The sequence below is a fragment of the Zootoca vivipara genome, chromosome 3, assembly GCF_963506605.1.
Source record: "Zootoca vivipara chromosome 3, rZooViv1.1, whole genome shotgun sequence".
NCBI lineage: Eukaryota > Metazoa > Chordata > Lepidosauria > Squamata > Lacertidae > Zootoca > Zootoca vivipara.
In genome coordinates this window covers 49,141,090-49,156,917 of record NC_083278.1, presented here as the reverse complement: position 1 = coordinate 49,156,917, position 15,828 = coordinate 49,141,090, and positions in this window count along the sequence as shown.

The following is a 15,828-nucleotide window of genomic DNA, read 5'->3' as shown; positions in this document are numbered from 1 at the left end:
CTAGGGATGATGGGAGTTGTAGTCCAAAACAGCTGAAGGGCTAGCCCCCAGCTGGATCATGCCCTCCCAGCCAACATGCTGGACGATCCCCCGATCTCTGGAGTGATGTAGCCAGCGACTCAGGCTTCAGAAGTCTGAGCACAATAAATTAGCAGAGCGTGCTGCATGAACAGAAGTGGCATGGAGAGGCTTGTGAAAGCATAATTACAAGCAGATTTATTAAGCATAAATCAGGAGAAAGAAAACATGTCATCTCTCCATCTCCTCAGAGAGAGTCACAAAAGCAAAAGCTATACACAATGGAAGTACCCAGCAATCTGTGCTGATATGTATACAGACACGTGACATGCAACAGTTCCATGTCTGCTCTAAAGGTGGAATGGAAATTCCCAACAGTTTGGCCATCACTGCTTTAAACAAAGTGAGGGAACTGTCTCAGGTGGCAGACGCTGGGAGGCGGGCCGCAGTAGACCCCCACACAATTTCTTCCAAAGTCTCTAGCCATTCTGCTCTGTTGGAGACAGAACTATGTGTGCCACAGGTCTGTCACATACCTACCCCCAATAGTCTGGTGCCTTCAGGTACACTGGAAGCCTTTGTCTGTGTTGAATTAAGTCACTTCTTCAAAATCAGTTAGCTATGTGCACCTGCTACTTACTTACACAAAATTGCCTGAAAAGGCAGCATAGCCATCATTCTCATGCTAATATGCCAGGTCTAGCCACTGAAGAAAAGTAGCAGAAATTGTGATTGTGGAAGCAGATCAATCTAATGCCTGAGACAACTGTTTGTAAAATGCATTTCACATGGGATGTTAGAAGGGGCCTGTTGTAATGGTTCTGAAAGGCAGTTACCTCAGGTTACCCATTATTCCATGCTTTGGGTTTATAAATGAAAAATGAAGATTAAGTCAGAATCTGGAAAATAGTTCCCATTATGTACTCACACCTCTCCATGCAGCTCATTTACTCCACAGCAAGGGGACAGAGAACAAAATGCTTTGGAAGTATGAAGTAATAGACGGAAAAGAACAAATTCCAGAGCTCTTCACCCGGTGGTTTCATATACAGAAGACCTTAACAACTTGGGACCAGTTTACCTGTAATATTGTCTTACCCCATATATACCCAATCAACTGCTTTGCTCTGTGGAGCTGGCACTGTTACAAATGTAGCATAATGCCACACAATGCTCACCCCACATTTGTGAGGAATCCATCTTTCAGTGTGGCAGTACGTATACTTTGGAACTCCCTGCCTACTGACATCAGGCAGGCGCCTTCATTGTACTCCTTTTGGCGACAGCTAAAAACACTTTTTTTAGACAAGCCTACCCAGATATGTAGAATGTTAATGCAAGTCTTAAACTCTTTTTAATTTATTGCTGATTTTAATTTCTAATGTGGTAAATAGTTTTAATTAATTCTGTTGTATTCTTCTTGGAAACTGCTCTGAGGGTTGTTGGTTTTTTTACTATCAAGCTGTGTATAAATTTTATGAAATTAAAATAAATAAATAAATAAAGCCAAATAGCACAGACTACAAAATGGAACCTTGAGGAACTCTGTAGGACCAAGGCTTTGAATAGAAGTCCCCAAGTATCATTGCCATTGTGGCAATTTGGGCCAGACAGTGTCAGGTGGTAGAATCATTTCTCATGCAGTCTGCATATTCTGGTTGGCAGGGGTGACTTATGAAGGCTCTTGGGGGGGCTGAAGTTGTTACTGTTGCTGTGGCTAATCAAACTGCTCCCCTTTTAGTCTCACAAAAAAAAAAAACCCACAGGACTGTCATGCCGTCCTTAATAACACTTGCTAGGAAGCAAGGTCTATGAAACCCAGAAGAATTTACTTCCAAGCAATGTGCTTTGGATTGAGCTGTTAATCATTTTAGAAATAGAAATAAATCTGCTCAATTGGCTTGTGGATTGAGTCATTTTTTTATATTCACCATGTGCCCTTACTTCTCTTACAGCAAATTTGCATCTTTCAAGCATGCTTTGCAAGGTACATGATGTTTTCCTTATCTTTTGTGTACAGATGAATAAGAAACAATCATCAAGAAAAAAAAAGATGAATGAAAACCTGGACCACTTTTGTCTCAACATTTGAAGGGTTAGCATCCATTCCAGTGCTATAGACTTGAGGACTCTTGAGAAAAGCGGAATGAATAATTTCTGGGAAAAGACAATCCCTAAGAGCAAGTGTTGTATAAGAGCTCCTGTTTGCTGGGGAGATTGCTCTGGGGAGATTAAAGAACAATAATGCATGTCTGGTGCTCAGAGAAGAGGGAAGGAAGGAGAGAGCAAGCAGAGAAAAAGAAAGTATGGCAGAAGGCACAGAAACATTCTGAAAAGCAAAACCATACCCACTGAACCAACTAGCCTAATTCTTCCAAAGACTGGGGGTACTAATATCTTTCTAATTTAAAACTTTGCATTTTCTCCCTCTCTTTCATACTGCATCTGAACACACCTTCCCAGTAGGCCAATTCTAAATATGTGTACTCTACTCAGTAGTAGTAAACCCCACTAAGTTTAGTTGCAGTATTCAACGGATTTTAAGGAAGTTGAAACATAGAAGTGGTTTAAGTTGTCACACAGATCTATGCATAAAGCATCTTATGCAGGCATCCCCAAACTGTGGCCCTCCAGATGTTTTGGCCTACAACTCCCATGATCCCTAGCTAACAGGACCAGTGGTCGGGGAAGATGGGAATTGTAGTCCAAAGCATCTGGAGGGCCACAGTTTGGGGATGCCTGATCTTATGGAATCAAAGAGTTAGGCCATTGTTTCGTTGGGGTAACAGGAATACACGTAAGGAAGAAGCAGGCCTCTTAAACACAACCACCATTTATTGCTACGTAAAGAGTGGAAAAAGAAACTAACTCTGGAGCTCTGGTGAATTCAAACTATAGGAGCTCAAGTGGCTCATAAAGTATTACATTGAAACACAGTGCCCTGGCATTCATAACATTTAATCCATGCACCAGCTGCTTCATGCAGAAAATCCAGGACCAGAGGACCCCCAACAGATGGCTACATAACCAGAATGGCTCAAGGGGTTGGACTGAGCCACTTTGCTAGCTACCCAGAAGGTGGGTGACTGTTATTTACCAGGAAAGGCAAGGGGAGGGGAGGTCAGAGCAGTCCATATGCACCAGTGGAGACAATCTGTGTTCCTGCTGGTGTGTTTGCACTGTGTTGACCTCTCTGCTTCCTTGCCCCTAGCCCTTTCCCTCCCAAGTAAGCAACAGTGCCCCATCTGTCGGGAACCTAGTGTTGTGGCTCTGTTCCACCTGGCAAGCAGCTTCAGTGTACTGCCTTTACTAGAAGGCATTCAGCACCACCCTTAATTGACTCTTACAGTAATTTGAATTTAAAGCTCATACCAATGAAAAACTTAGTTGGTCTCTAAGGTGCTACTGGAAGGAATTTTTTAATTTTGTCTTAATTTGATGTTGGCAAAAGTGCACCAAACCTTTAATTTATTTTATTCCAACTGCAATAATGTGCTCTGTACAGCCATTGTTTTTGTTTATTTCTTGATTGTATGTTGTTTTTGAAAACTTACTGAACTTTTTCTTAAAGGGGTGCCATGTTGTCTCCTCTCAGTCTCCCTTTCTCCTGACAGAGTGATGACATCATAGTATTTTCATTTGTTCCACTATCACCTCTGCTCAAAGACATCTAGGCTGTGTATGCATTCCATTTTACTGTGCATGCAATGTGCTCATACTGGTGGTCTGGAAAGCGATGTACACACAACACTGGCCACAATCCATTGTATCTACCTTGTATCTACCCTGATGTTTCTTGTGCAGTTTAATTTTCCCCAAACCAGCTTTGATCCGAACTGAGAAAAGAACAACTTAGCTGCATTTTTGTATAGTAATGTATACACAGTCTTACAGGCTCTTGGAACAAAATCTGAACAGCCTATTGGACTAGATGCAAATGTCAAGTGAGTATACGCTGGGTGTAGCATTTATTCTCTCAAACCACTTCAATATATCACATGCTCAGCATTATTCACACAACACAGACACCATTCTATGTAGATGCTAATTTTCAATAGCATGAGGTGCTCCTTTGATTCACCCCGCTGTCACTGTATGCCATGCCAGTGTAAAGTAAAAATAAAACAGGTTGCTATGGGACCACAGAGCCTTGAGGGGAGAAGGCAACCAAGAGAAGAGTCAGGAAAGAGCACATGATATTAGAATAAGTGCAGTTACTTAATTACAGCCTGATCCAGCCACACCATCTCTCACATCTCCAGTGGCAACAAAACTGAGCTCCAGCAAATAAGTCTACTCTCCATATGGGGAATTTGACTTATTTCTCTAACTTCTGCCCTAGGCTCTTGTCCCTCCCAGTTTACCTTGGAAATATACCCTGGGGAATAAACTCTCATTGCCATGCTAATAGGTCAGCAAAATCACAATATCCACCTCATCCAATATCAAATTAGCACTAACAGTGACACTAATACTTAAAATGGAGTTATAAATTCAAGCAGCAGATAAATAGCAAGTTGGCATCATAGTAGTAACATTGAGATCACCAGAAATGCCACTCCAATGCACAGAAATAGTCTGTTCCCTATTTCCAACAATAGCACATGGGGACAGTCAAAAGACCCCCTGGAACCAAACTCAGTTTCACCATGCCTTGTCACTACAGTTAGCCCATGATGAATCACTCCCACAAAATTATGAAAGAATGGAGTGGATTCACCTTCTCACCATAAACCTCACATTGGGAGTCACTTTGAGAATAAAAAAGTTAAATGGATAGCCCTGCCCAACTTCTAAGGGCATGACTCAACCTTTGGCCATTTTTCTGCAGGAGTACCTGTTCTCTGGTGATGCAAGTACCATCCTGTAGGTTGGCCTTCCTTTCTTGCACACTGCTTCCCACAGCACTTCAACCAGCCATATGCCAGCTATAGAACTCCACTTCTTGTTCCCACATATTTATGATTTTATTAAACAGAATTTATATACCACTTAATTGCCAAAACCTCTAAGTGTTTTACATAAAATATAAATTACTCACCCAAATGGCCAATAAAATCAGGTGTTAAAAACCATATAGCTTAAGTGTCATAAACTGGCAGGACAAAGGTAAGAAGGAAGAGGATCCCAGCAAGGGGTGAATGAGACACACACGGACAAGATGGGGATGGGGATGGAGAAGGAGAGGTTGGTGTAGAAAGTACTCACAGTTCAGTGGAGGATGGCAAGGGGATGGGGTCAATGCATAGGAACAAGAGCAGCAGGACCCATCACCAGAGCCAGAGAGGCCCCTCTCTCCCCAAATATAGCAGGCTTTGAGGTGTAAGGAGGTATGCTGCAGGAGGCTGAGGCAGGCAAGGGCCCACAGCCCAGCTCCCTAGCTGACCAGGTGGGGCTCATTAGCTCTGAAAGGAAGGGTGTGATTACTCAGCTGGAGTAGGCTTGGAACAGGCAAGGGTCACTTGCCTCATCAAGCTCAGAGGCTGCAATCAGAGTAGAAAAGGGGCAGCAGAACTCAGAAGCTGTGTTTGCTCAAGTTCCCACATTGGTTGGGCCACATCTTGGATGTTCCAGGGCTCTCTTTGAGACTTTGCTTGTGTTGGACTGACTGCCAGATGCTGACCTCTGGATCAGCTGCAGGGGTAGTAACCTGAACTTTGGACTTGTTGGCCTGCTGGACTACATGCCAGCCTCTGCCATGGGATCATGCACACCAGTAAGACTTGCCGCCAGGTACCCAGGACATTAAGATTTTAACAACAAAACCAGCATTTTTTGTAGTAGACAGATGCATGAAGTTGGCACAGCTTGATATGAAATATATGATTGTAGGGCCATGCCTTCTACCAGGTCAGGTTATCTGTCCATCTAGATCAGCAGCCTATTAACCAACTGCAGCCACAGTTATACAGCACAAAGCTCCACTGAGTATTAAAAGATGACATGAAGCTTTTTCAAGTTAGCTTGGTTACACATTGTAGTTCATTAGTTTGACTCCATTTCAGTTGCAAATCCAGTCACTTCCAGGCTGAAATTTACCGAGAAAGGAAAAAGCAGCAAAGAAAGACCAGAATACCACTGGGCGTATGACACTGTAATATTGCGTCAGTGGAAGCAGTGGGTTTTCCAAGTATGAAGTGTCATCATGAGAATGAATTAGCATAATTAAAACTGACAATATTGTAATGCTGGGTTGGCAGCACAATGAGTCCAGAACACAGAAGTCAACAAGCTGTCCAATTTGGAATGGAATGCAAGGAGTCGTATAAGAAATTGTTTTGTTTTCATTGTATGCACATTTGGAATTTCAATTTCCATCCCATCTCCCCCATATTTAGAACTTTGCATATGCTGGTGCTAAATAAATCTTACAACCATTAGTCACTGTGTTAACAAAGATTGATTTTCTCATGTTTTAAGTAGCTAGTCCTGGATCTGGCCAACTAAAGGATTAACACAGATTGGTTTTTATCAACTGCTTTCAGTGAAGGGGTGGCAAGATGACAATTTCAAAGATATGGTGATATGCCAGTGTGTGGGTTGATAGCTAAGTTCTTGCTACAAAAATCAGAAGACAAGTTCACTGCCTTCTTCAATATTTCTTTACCCAAGTGAGGAACACTGAAAATTACATACAAAAGTAGCCAGAGTAGTATCATTCAACAGAACTAGCAATCCCTCACTTTGTGCCTCAGACTCCTCAAACCAGGCCGTCCAAGAAGTAGGTCCCCTTTATTGTAATTAGGGATGGGGAAAGAAACCCAAACTTGCCTCTTTTGCTCTTACCAACCCAATATGCAAAGTGAAACAGAAAATTCTCATTCCTCCTAATTTTGTGTTACAGATCTCCAGCCAAAAGATGCATGCAAAAAAGTGTGTATTAGGACAAAGTTTTCAGGAAAATGCATTATTTTAGGGGAAGTTGTTCGTGAAAAAGTAGTATATAAACCCTTACAAATTTTGAGAATTGCATGCAAAAATGTGTAAATGTTCCTGCAGACTTTTTTTAAAAAACATACACAAATAACCTCAGTTACGAACACAATTGTCAATTATATAAACAGGCGTAACCGGTTACGCCTGTTTATATAATTGACTTTTTTTAAAAATCAGGAATTGATGTTGAAATGGGAAGAACTGACTGGAAAAATGAGAGAGTTAAACTGATTGACAGATTAGTTCCCCTCTAACCCCATCCCATGCTCCTTACTATACCCATGGCCTCCTTATAAATGGCAGATGAGGAGGGAAAGCTGTTTGGGGGCTCTACCACTTCAGGTTGTAGGTAGGGGCACACACAACAGAATAAAATAAAATTTAAAAACCTTTCATACAGAAAGTTTTCATGCCGAGGAAGAAAGCTTCCAGTTGTCCATGTGTAGAAAAATGTGTTGTACGAAGGAACCCCCATCTTTAGAGCTCTCCTTATCTGTTGTTTGTGAACTTTCACTTGATACGCATGAGAAGCACACAAACTCTCTAGGTCTTATTGGCTGACATGCAGGTGCTGCTTAAGTTTTGTGGAAATGATTGCAAACCAGGTACAATCAATGCATGGGGGTGCGGAGAAGTAAGATCACAGCACCAGATGCCACCCCTGAACTCCATATGTAGATTGTACCTTGGACTCATAGCTGGTCTGTGTACATAAATGAAAATACTTTGCAGCCTTCTGCAACATTACCTCATGCGCTTATATAGGCTCATTGTCACCATGAGGCCTTGTGGGTGTAGAACAGGGGTGTCAAACTCAAATTCATCGGGGGCCGCATCAGCAGTTTGGTCACCCTCAAAGGGCCGGGGTTGTATCTGTAGGACTATGTGTCCACTCTTTATTATCATAAATTATTGTCACTGCATTCAATTATTACTGTTTTTTTGTAATAATGTAAGTAATAACTAGCTCTGAAAGCAGAAACATAGTCAGAATAATGGCAAGTAGATATTCAAATGTACAATTATTGTACAATTTATTGAAAAATGATTTTTGGTAACTGCACTGGGTGGTGGAGGCTCGCTAGGGTTTCATGCAGGACCTTTGCAGAGCTACTAGTACCTGGAGATGCTGGGGTCCTTCTGCATGCAGGACAGATGTTCTGCCAGTGAGCCACCACCCTTCACCAAAGGGACTGGCTGAGGTTGACTCACTGGAGCTGCTCTCCTGGTTCCAGGGTTTAAGGGCCAGAAGTATAAAGCAGCATCCTATGTTTCTGAGGAGAGGGAGAGGGAGGGGAGGGAGGGAGGAAGGAAGGAAGGAAGAAAAGAGGGAGTGGGAGGGAGAGAGGAAGGAAGGAAAGAGCAAAGAGAAAGAAGAGTAGGAAATAAGGAAGTGAATAAAGAAGGAAAGAAAAAGAATGAGGGAGAGAAGACGGAAAGGGAGAAAGAAGGAAGGAAGTAGAGGGAAAGAAAGAATAAGAATGAGGGAGAGGAAGAAAGATGGGAAGGACGGAAGGAGGTAAGGAAGGAAGAAAGAAAGAAAAGAGGGAGCAGGAGGGAGAGAGGAAGGAAAGAGGTGAGAGAAAGAAGAGTAGGAAAGAAGGAATAAAGAAGGAAAGAAAAAGAAAGAGGGAGAGAAGACAGAGATAAAGAAGGAAGGAAGGAGAGGGAAAGAAAGAATAAGAACGAGAGAGAGGAAGGAAGAAAGGGAAGGGGGGGTCGCCGCCTTGATTCAGCGCCAGAAAAGAGCGCGAAGGGACCCAGGGGCAAAAAGCATTTCCCGTGCAGCGTGAGGCAGCGGGTGTCCGTTTTAGGAGAAGTGCGTAAAGCCTCAGAGTTGCACGTTCGTGAGACTGAGCCGCTGCTGAGCTCATGTTCATGAGGCTGAGCCGCGGCAGGAGGAGGAGGAGGAGGTGAGGCAAGAGGAGGAGGAGGAGGTGGAGAGTCCCGAGCCTCTGGGACGCAGCAGTGCTCTGTAGCACTTTGAATCCTCCTCCTCCTCCACGCGGCACTGCTGGGTGCTTTGTCTGTGCTTCAGCAGCAGCAGCAGCAACAGCAGCCGTTTCCAGGCGCCGAGCCGTGGCAGGAGGAGGGGGATTCAAAGTGCTACAGAGCACTGCTGCGTCGTAGAGGCTCGGGATTCTCCGTGCGGCGCTGCTGGGCGCTGACCCGGCAAGCTGCCTCCTCCTTCTCCTGCTGTGGCTCGGGGCGCTCCACGCAGCGCTGCTCCGGCCGCCTTTCTACCCCCCCCCCGGCCCCAGCTGTTTGTCGGCGCTTTGTCGGCGCGGCGCTTCAGCAGCAAGGTCCCGCTGGCTGGGGCGCTCGGCGGGCCACATGACAAGGTCTGGCGGGCCGGATTTGGCCCCCGGGCCTTGTGTTTGACACCCGTGGTGTAGAACATGCTTGTCAAATGGGGAAGGATTAATTCAAACCAGGGCTCACAAATGCTTTGATTTGGGAACCTATTCTAATTTCAAAAGCTCAGACATGCAGGATGCCTGTGAAAGGGTGCTGAGTGTTTTTTCCTCACCACCGAATAATGATACTCATCAGTAACTGGGTTTAGGATAAAAGATGTCAGTTTGAGAGCTGCTTAAAATTACAGGAAGAATGATTTAGATCAAATATTATGAGCATATGCATTGCAACAAAAGACTATGAATAGCAACAGATCAAACTTCCATGAGAGGTGGATGAATGTCTTGCCTGGAATGTTTTTCAAAGAATAATGGGCATATATTTGGAGATATATGCATATGCATGGGTACATGCCCTCTGGGTTTTGTTTTGTTTTTAATAATTTTATTGGATTTTACATTAAAAGGGGGGGGGACAAAGAAAAAAAGCGGATTTTTTTAAAAAAAGAAAAGACAAAAACGTTAAGAAAAAGCAAATACAGAGATCTAGAACAATATCATCACATCTTATTTCTTCATTGTTCTTCACTTATCTTCCTTACCATTCTTTTATAGTTAACTCATAGCAGGCAACCACCCACCCCCACCACCCTCTGTATATACCGGTATATATAGGGTCTGACACTTCTGTTTCTAGTGTATCTGAAGAAGTGTGCATGCACACGAAAGCTCATACCAAAATATAAACTTAGTTGGTCTTTAAGGTGCTACTGAAGGAATTTTTTATCATAGCAGGCAGAAAGTGGTGTTATTATTGTCCTTGTTTTATATTTTCCAAGTGCAAAAGGAATAAAATCCCATCTGAACTGGATCCAACCTCTATTTCTTTACATTTTACAGTCAAACTCAAATTCAGCACTGAGCAGCCTTGAGGTTTGCTTTTAAAAGTTCCTCTTTTATTTATCTACAGCTCTCAATCTCAGCATGCCCTCTGGGTTTTTTTAACCTCCCCACACCCGTTGGGACAGGTGACTTATGTACCCTATAGCAAACACTTTTTCTTTATTATGATTATTTTTATATCACCTTTATAGGAAAAAACCACCACAGACACACAGACACACACACACACACACACACACACTATACAAATAACTGATACAATAACAGTTAGGTAATATTTCAAATAAAAATAAATATATTACCTAACAGTTGAAACCAGATCTACAGAATATAGAATATATAATGTAAAGCCAGCATTAATCAAAAACAGACTGAGACATTCAGGTCTTTCAGACTCATTTAAAAGTAGGAAGGGAGCCAGGAATGTCTTCAGTTGAAGGACATTCCATAAATATGGGGCCACAAGAGAAAAGGCTGTGTTTCTTCTGTCTAAAAACCTGGCAAGTCCTATCAGCAGGCACATGCAGAGGGTCTCTGTGGCCTGAGAAGCTTCATACAGCTGCAGACGGTCCTTTAAGTAACCTGGTTCCAAGTCATTTAGGGTATTAAAGTCTTTAAATTGGGCTTCGAAATGCACTGGCTGCTGCAATATACAGTTACTAACACTTGAGTGCATGAAAGGTTTAATCTGAGTCCTGAGCTCAAGTCGCCAGCATGGGTATGGTTTAGCAGGCTCTCGGCAGCCTCTGCCCCATCCCTTTCTTCTCTCTTCATGCTCCCTGGAACAAGCAAGAAGCCATGTGGCCATGGCTCCCTGCAAGTGAACTGTATCCTTCTTGAATGTGATTTTACAGCCTGCACCTTCGCTGACCCAAATATTGAATGATCCTTTTTGTAAGATAACCAATTATTTTTCTTTTTAAGTCATTTGGAACATTTTCTCTCTCCTTTGTTTTCCTGCCAACAGATGGAGACTTGTTTGATGCAACTTCTGGAAACTCTGTGAGTTTCCACTTATTTGCAATTCACTTATATGCAATCTAACCAAGTTTTAATGTGCTTGGAGCAAGCACCATTGTGCTAACTCTTTTACAAAACAGTAAGAATATCTCTTCCAAACCTCTCTCTAACCCTGACAACCAGTGCAGCTGGCACAGAATTGGTGTTATAGTCTCTGATTGCCTATTGTTGTTTAGTTGTTGTGTCTGACTCTTTGTAACCCCATGGACCAGAGCATGCCAGGCACTCCTGTCTTCCACTGCCTCCCACAGCTTGGTCAAACTCATGTTCATAGCTTCGAGAACACTCATTGTCCAACCATCTCATCCTCTGTCGTCCCCTTCTCCTTGTGCCCTCAATCTTTCCCAACATCAGGGCCTTTTCCAGGGAGTCTTCTCTTCTCATGAGGTGGCCCAAAGTATTGGAGCCTCAGCTTCAGGATCTGTCCTTCCAGTGAGCACTCAAGGCTGATTTCCTTAAGAATGGATAGGTTTGATCTTCTTGCAGTCCATGGGACTCTCCAGCACAATAATTCAAAAGCATCAATTCTTCGGCGATCAGCCTTCGTTATGGTCCAGCTCTCACTGATTGCCTATATCACTCACAACCAACCAGACATCTGCATTATTCAGGAGCTGAAGCTTCTTTAAAGAGTGTGTAACCAGGGCATTGAATGACTGTAGCAATTTCCATTTTCCCAAGTAGGGATGCAGCTGATATATCAGCTGAATTTGGTAAAGGGCACTCTTGATAACTAATACCATGTGTGCCTCCATAGATAGAACCAAGTACAGGTAAAACAACACTGTGTGAAAACTTTGTCTTTCAGAGGGAGTACAACCCCAGCCAATCCCATTTGTTCACAGTTCAATTCAGATCAGCAGGTTTCCCACCCAGCTATATCACTTCCATTTTATCTGGATTAAGCCTCTGCTGACATCCATCCCAGAACTGCCTCCAGACATCCTGGTAACGATAGTTTGCACTAGGTCTGAGAGCTGGAGTTGATAAACTGTGACTTTCATCCTAAATTTCTGGTTCTATGGAAATAATAACTCAAAAACTGGAAGGGTTAACCATGCTGAAGATCTCTCCTCTGAGCAGACTAATAAATTCAGAGTAATTTAATTTTCTTACCTCTTAGATCTTGTGGAGAACGCCTTTTCTGTAGCATTAAGTTGCAAATAGATTCAGTTTCCCCTACAGTACATAACATTAACCAGAAGTGACAAATCATATCTGCCTGCAGGTATGGCAATCATATTATTTATTTTCCTGTGATGCAGAGGATTACTTGCTACTATTACAACTGTGGTAAATATTTAGTCATACAAAATGTGTCGCGAAATTAATCACTTATCAGAGCAAAACCTAAATTCCTACTCAAATAGTCAGCCAAGCTCTAGTCAATACAACCACCATTTATTTTTTCTTCCCCTATAATTCCCTTTGAATGTTCACTTTTGTTATTGAAATTTAGTATAGAACAATGATTCCAAAACAAGCTAATTCTTATTCTTGGAAGAAGATACAGCATGGAATTAGTTTGTTTCCTTATAAGGATGCAGTTTATCAGAGTAACAATTGAAAGGCAGTCACACCTGAGAACCGTGGCCTGGGAAAATGTGTAAATTTGGTAATTAGACACCTTATCACTATCCTGTGTAAAATAAAGTACATTGTTTTCCAGGAACAGACTACCAGGAACATTTAGTTGAATTCTGTTCTTGCTTTTGTAAGGAGAGAAGAATGCAGCCTTCTTTGAAATTCCTTTTAAAAGAAAATCATTATAAAATACAGTACTGTATCAGTGGCACTTAACAGCATGTTGATTGGATTAATAATAATAATAATAATAATAATAATAATAATAATAACAGGAGATGTTGTTGTTGTTGTTGTTGTTTAGTCGTTTAGTTGTGTCCGACTCTTCGTGACCCCATGGACCATAGCACGCCAGGCACTCCTGTCTTGCACTGCCTCCCGCAGTTTGGTCAAACTCATGTTGGTAGCTTCGAGAACACTGTCCAACCATCTTGTCCTCTGACGTCCCCTTCTCCTAGTGCCCTCAATCTTTCCCAACATCAGGGTCTTTTCCAAGGATTCTTCTCTTCTCATGAGGTGGCCAAAGTATTGGAGCCTCAGCTTCACGATCTGTCCTTCCAGGGAGCACTCAGGGCTGATTTCTTTAAGAATGGATAGGTTTGATCTTCTAGCAGTCCATGGGACTCTCAAGAGTCTCCTCCAGCACCATAATTCAAAAGCATCAATTCTTCGGCGATCAGCCTTCTTTATGGTCCAGCTCTCACTTCCATACATCACTACTGGGAAAACCATAGCTTTAACTATACGGACCTTTGTCGGCAAGGTGATGTCTCTGCTTTTTATGATGCTGTCTAGGTTTGTCATTGCTTTTCTCCCAAGAAGCAGGCGTCTTTTAATTTCGTGACTGCTGTCACCATCTGCAGTGATCAAGGAGCCCAAGAAGGTAAAATCTCTCACTGCCTCCATTTCTTCCCCTTCTATTTGCCAGGAGGTGATGGGACCAGTGGCCATGATCTTGGTTTTTTTGATGTTGAGCTTCAGACCATAATTTGCGCTCTCCTCTTTCACCCTCATTAAAAGGTTCTTTAATTCCTCCTCGCTTTCTGCCATCAAGGTTGTGTCATCTGCATATCTGAGGTTGTTGATATTTCTTCCGGCAATCTTAATTCCGGCTTGGGATTCATCTAGTCCAGCCTTTCGCATGATGAATTCTGCATATAAGTTAAATAAGCAGGGAGACAATATACAACCTTGTCGTACTCCTTTCCCAATTTTGAACCACTCAGTTGTTCCATATCCAGTTCTAACTGTAGCTTCTTGTCCCACATAGAGATTTCTCAGGAGACAGATGAGGTGATTAGGCACTCCCATTTCTTTAAGAACTTGCCATAGTTTGCTGTGGTCGACACAGTCAAAGGCTTTTGCATAGTCAATGAAGCAGAAGTAGACGTTTTTCTGGAACTCTCTAGCTTTCTCCATAATCCAGCGCATGTTTGCTATTTGGTCTCTGGTTCCTCTGCCCTTTTGAAATCCAGCTTGCACTTCTGGGAGTTCTCGGTCCACATACTGCCTAAGCCTGCCTTGTAGAATTTTAAGCATAACCTTACTAGCGTGTGAAATGAGCGCAATTGTGCGGTAGTTGGAGCATTCTTTGGCACTGCCCTTCTTTGGAATTGGGATATAACAGGAGATAATAATGGGTAATGTTATTTATGTCTGGTGGGAATGCCCAGTAATCAGACCCTTTTGGAAGAAGTTTTAGTAAGTCATTGTTCAAATTATCAAGAAACCTTTGGTTTTTTAAAAAAATCTATACAGTCATTTTACTTTAATACTAGGATCTGTATGTAGAAGGACAGCATCAATTTGGTATGGAGTACATTGGCAGGTGCAAAACATTTGGTGGCAAAAAGGGGCATAATTCCTTTTGAACCCAATGCTCTAAAGGAATTGTTAATTAAATTATGAGAAGTAGCAAATAGAGGTGATGAAATCCATGGGATTTTTTTTACACCAGAGAGAGAATAATACAATAGAGACTTTCTGTATAAATTGGTTTCCTTTTATTGAATTTATGAGGACTAGATATAACCCTGGTTGGTAGAAAACAGAAGCTATTCTATGATTAAAAGAGTGGTAAGCAAGGAATCTATTCTCCCACTGAAATCAATGGGTGATATTCAACTAAGTGGTAATTAACTTAGTCATGCTAATAAATTTCAGTGAGTTTACTCTTAAAATATAGTTGAATAGCCAGGGTGAAGCTACCTGCTCCGGCACTGGGAGCAGCGTACATCCGGGGGCGTGGCTGGTGCGTGTCCCAGGGGGCATGGTGCAATGTCCCAGAGGGCGTGGCACGCCACCCGTGGGGTGCGTGGCACACGTTGGGGGGTGCGTGGCAAGCATCACACATTGTGGGGTGTGTGCGTCAAGCGTCCCATGGGGCAGCCGCAATGTCACTCCCCGCTGGATGGCACACAGGGCAGCAGGCCCCCCCCACTTCATCCGCCAGGGTGAATAGCACCCAGTGGGACTTGAAAATGCTTAACTCTGACTGGATAGTGCCTTTAGCAATAGCAGGCTAGAGAAATTAACACTGAAGGCTTTAAACTGCACCAGCTTTTTGTGGACCCTTCAGGCAAAACTCCTGTTCAATAAGGATAGAATGCACTCTGGCTAAGGACTCTGGCACTTACCCCATTGGTGTAGCTCATCTAATAAAGAGCTTGGCTTTGGAGTGCTGTCAATTTAGTCATTTACTTATATATCTGTGAGCATTTTGTGACATAAATTGATGCAGAACAGATGTAGAAGTTTACCAGGTTCATCCATTTAAAGTCTGAAAACCATGTTTTGTTGATGTGTGTGTAGGATGTTTCAGTTCAGATGCTTCTCTTTCTTCTTTTTTTTTAAAAAAATGAAACGTGCTTGCAACATATTCTCCCTCCTACGCCTGCCGCCACACTGAGTATTCATATTAATGGGTTGATTTGATTGTAATTAAAATCCAATAACAGATGACACTCAAGCAGAAATTAGAGGTAATTTCCAGCATTATTGAAGCATCCAA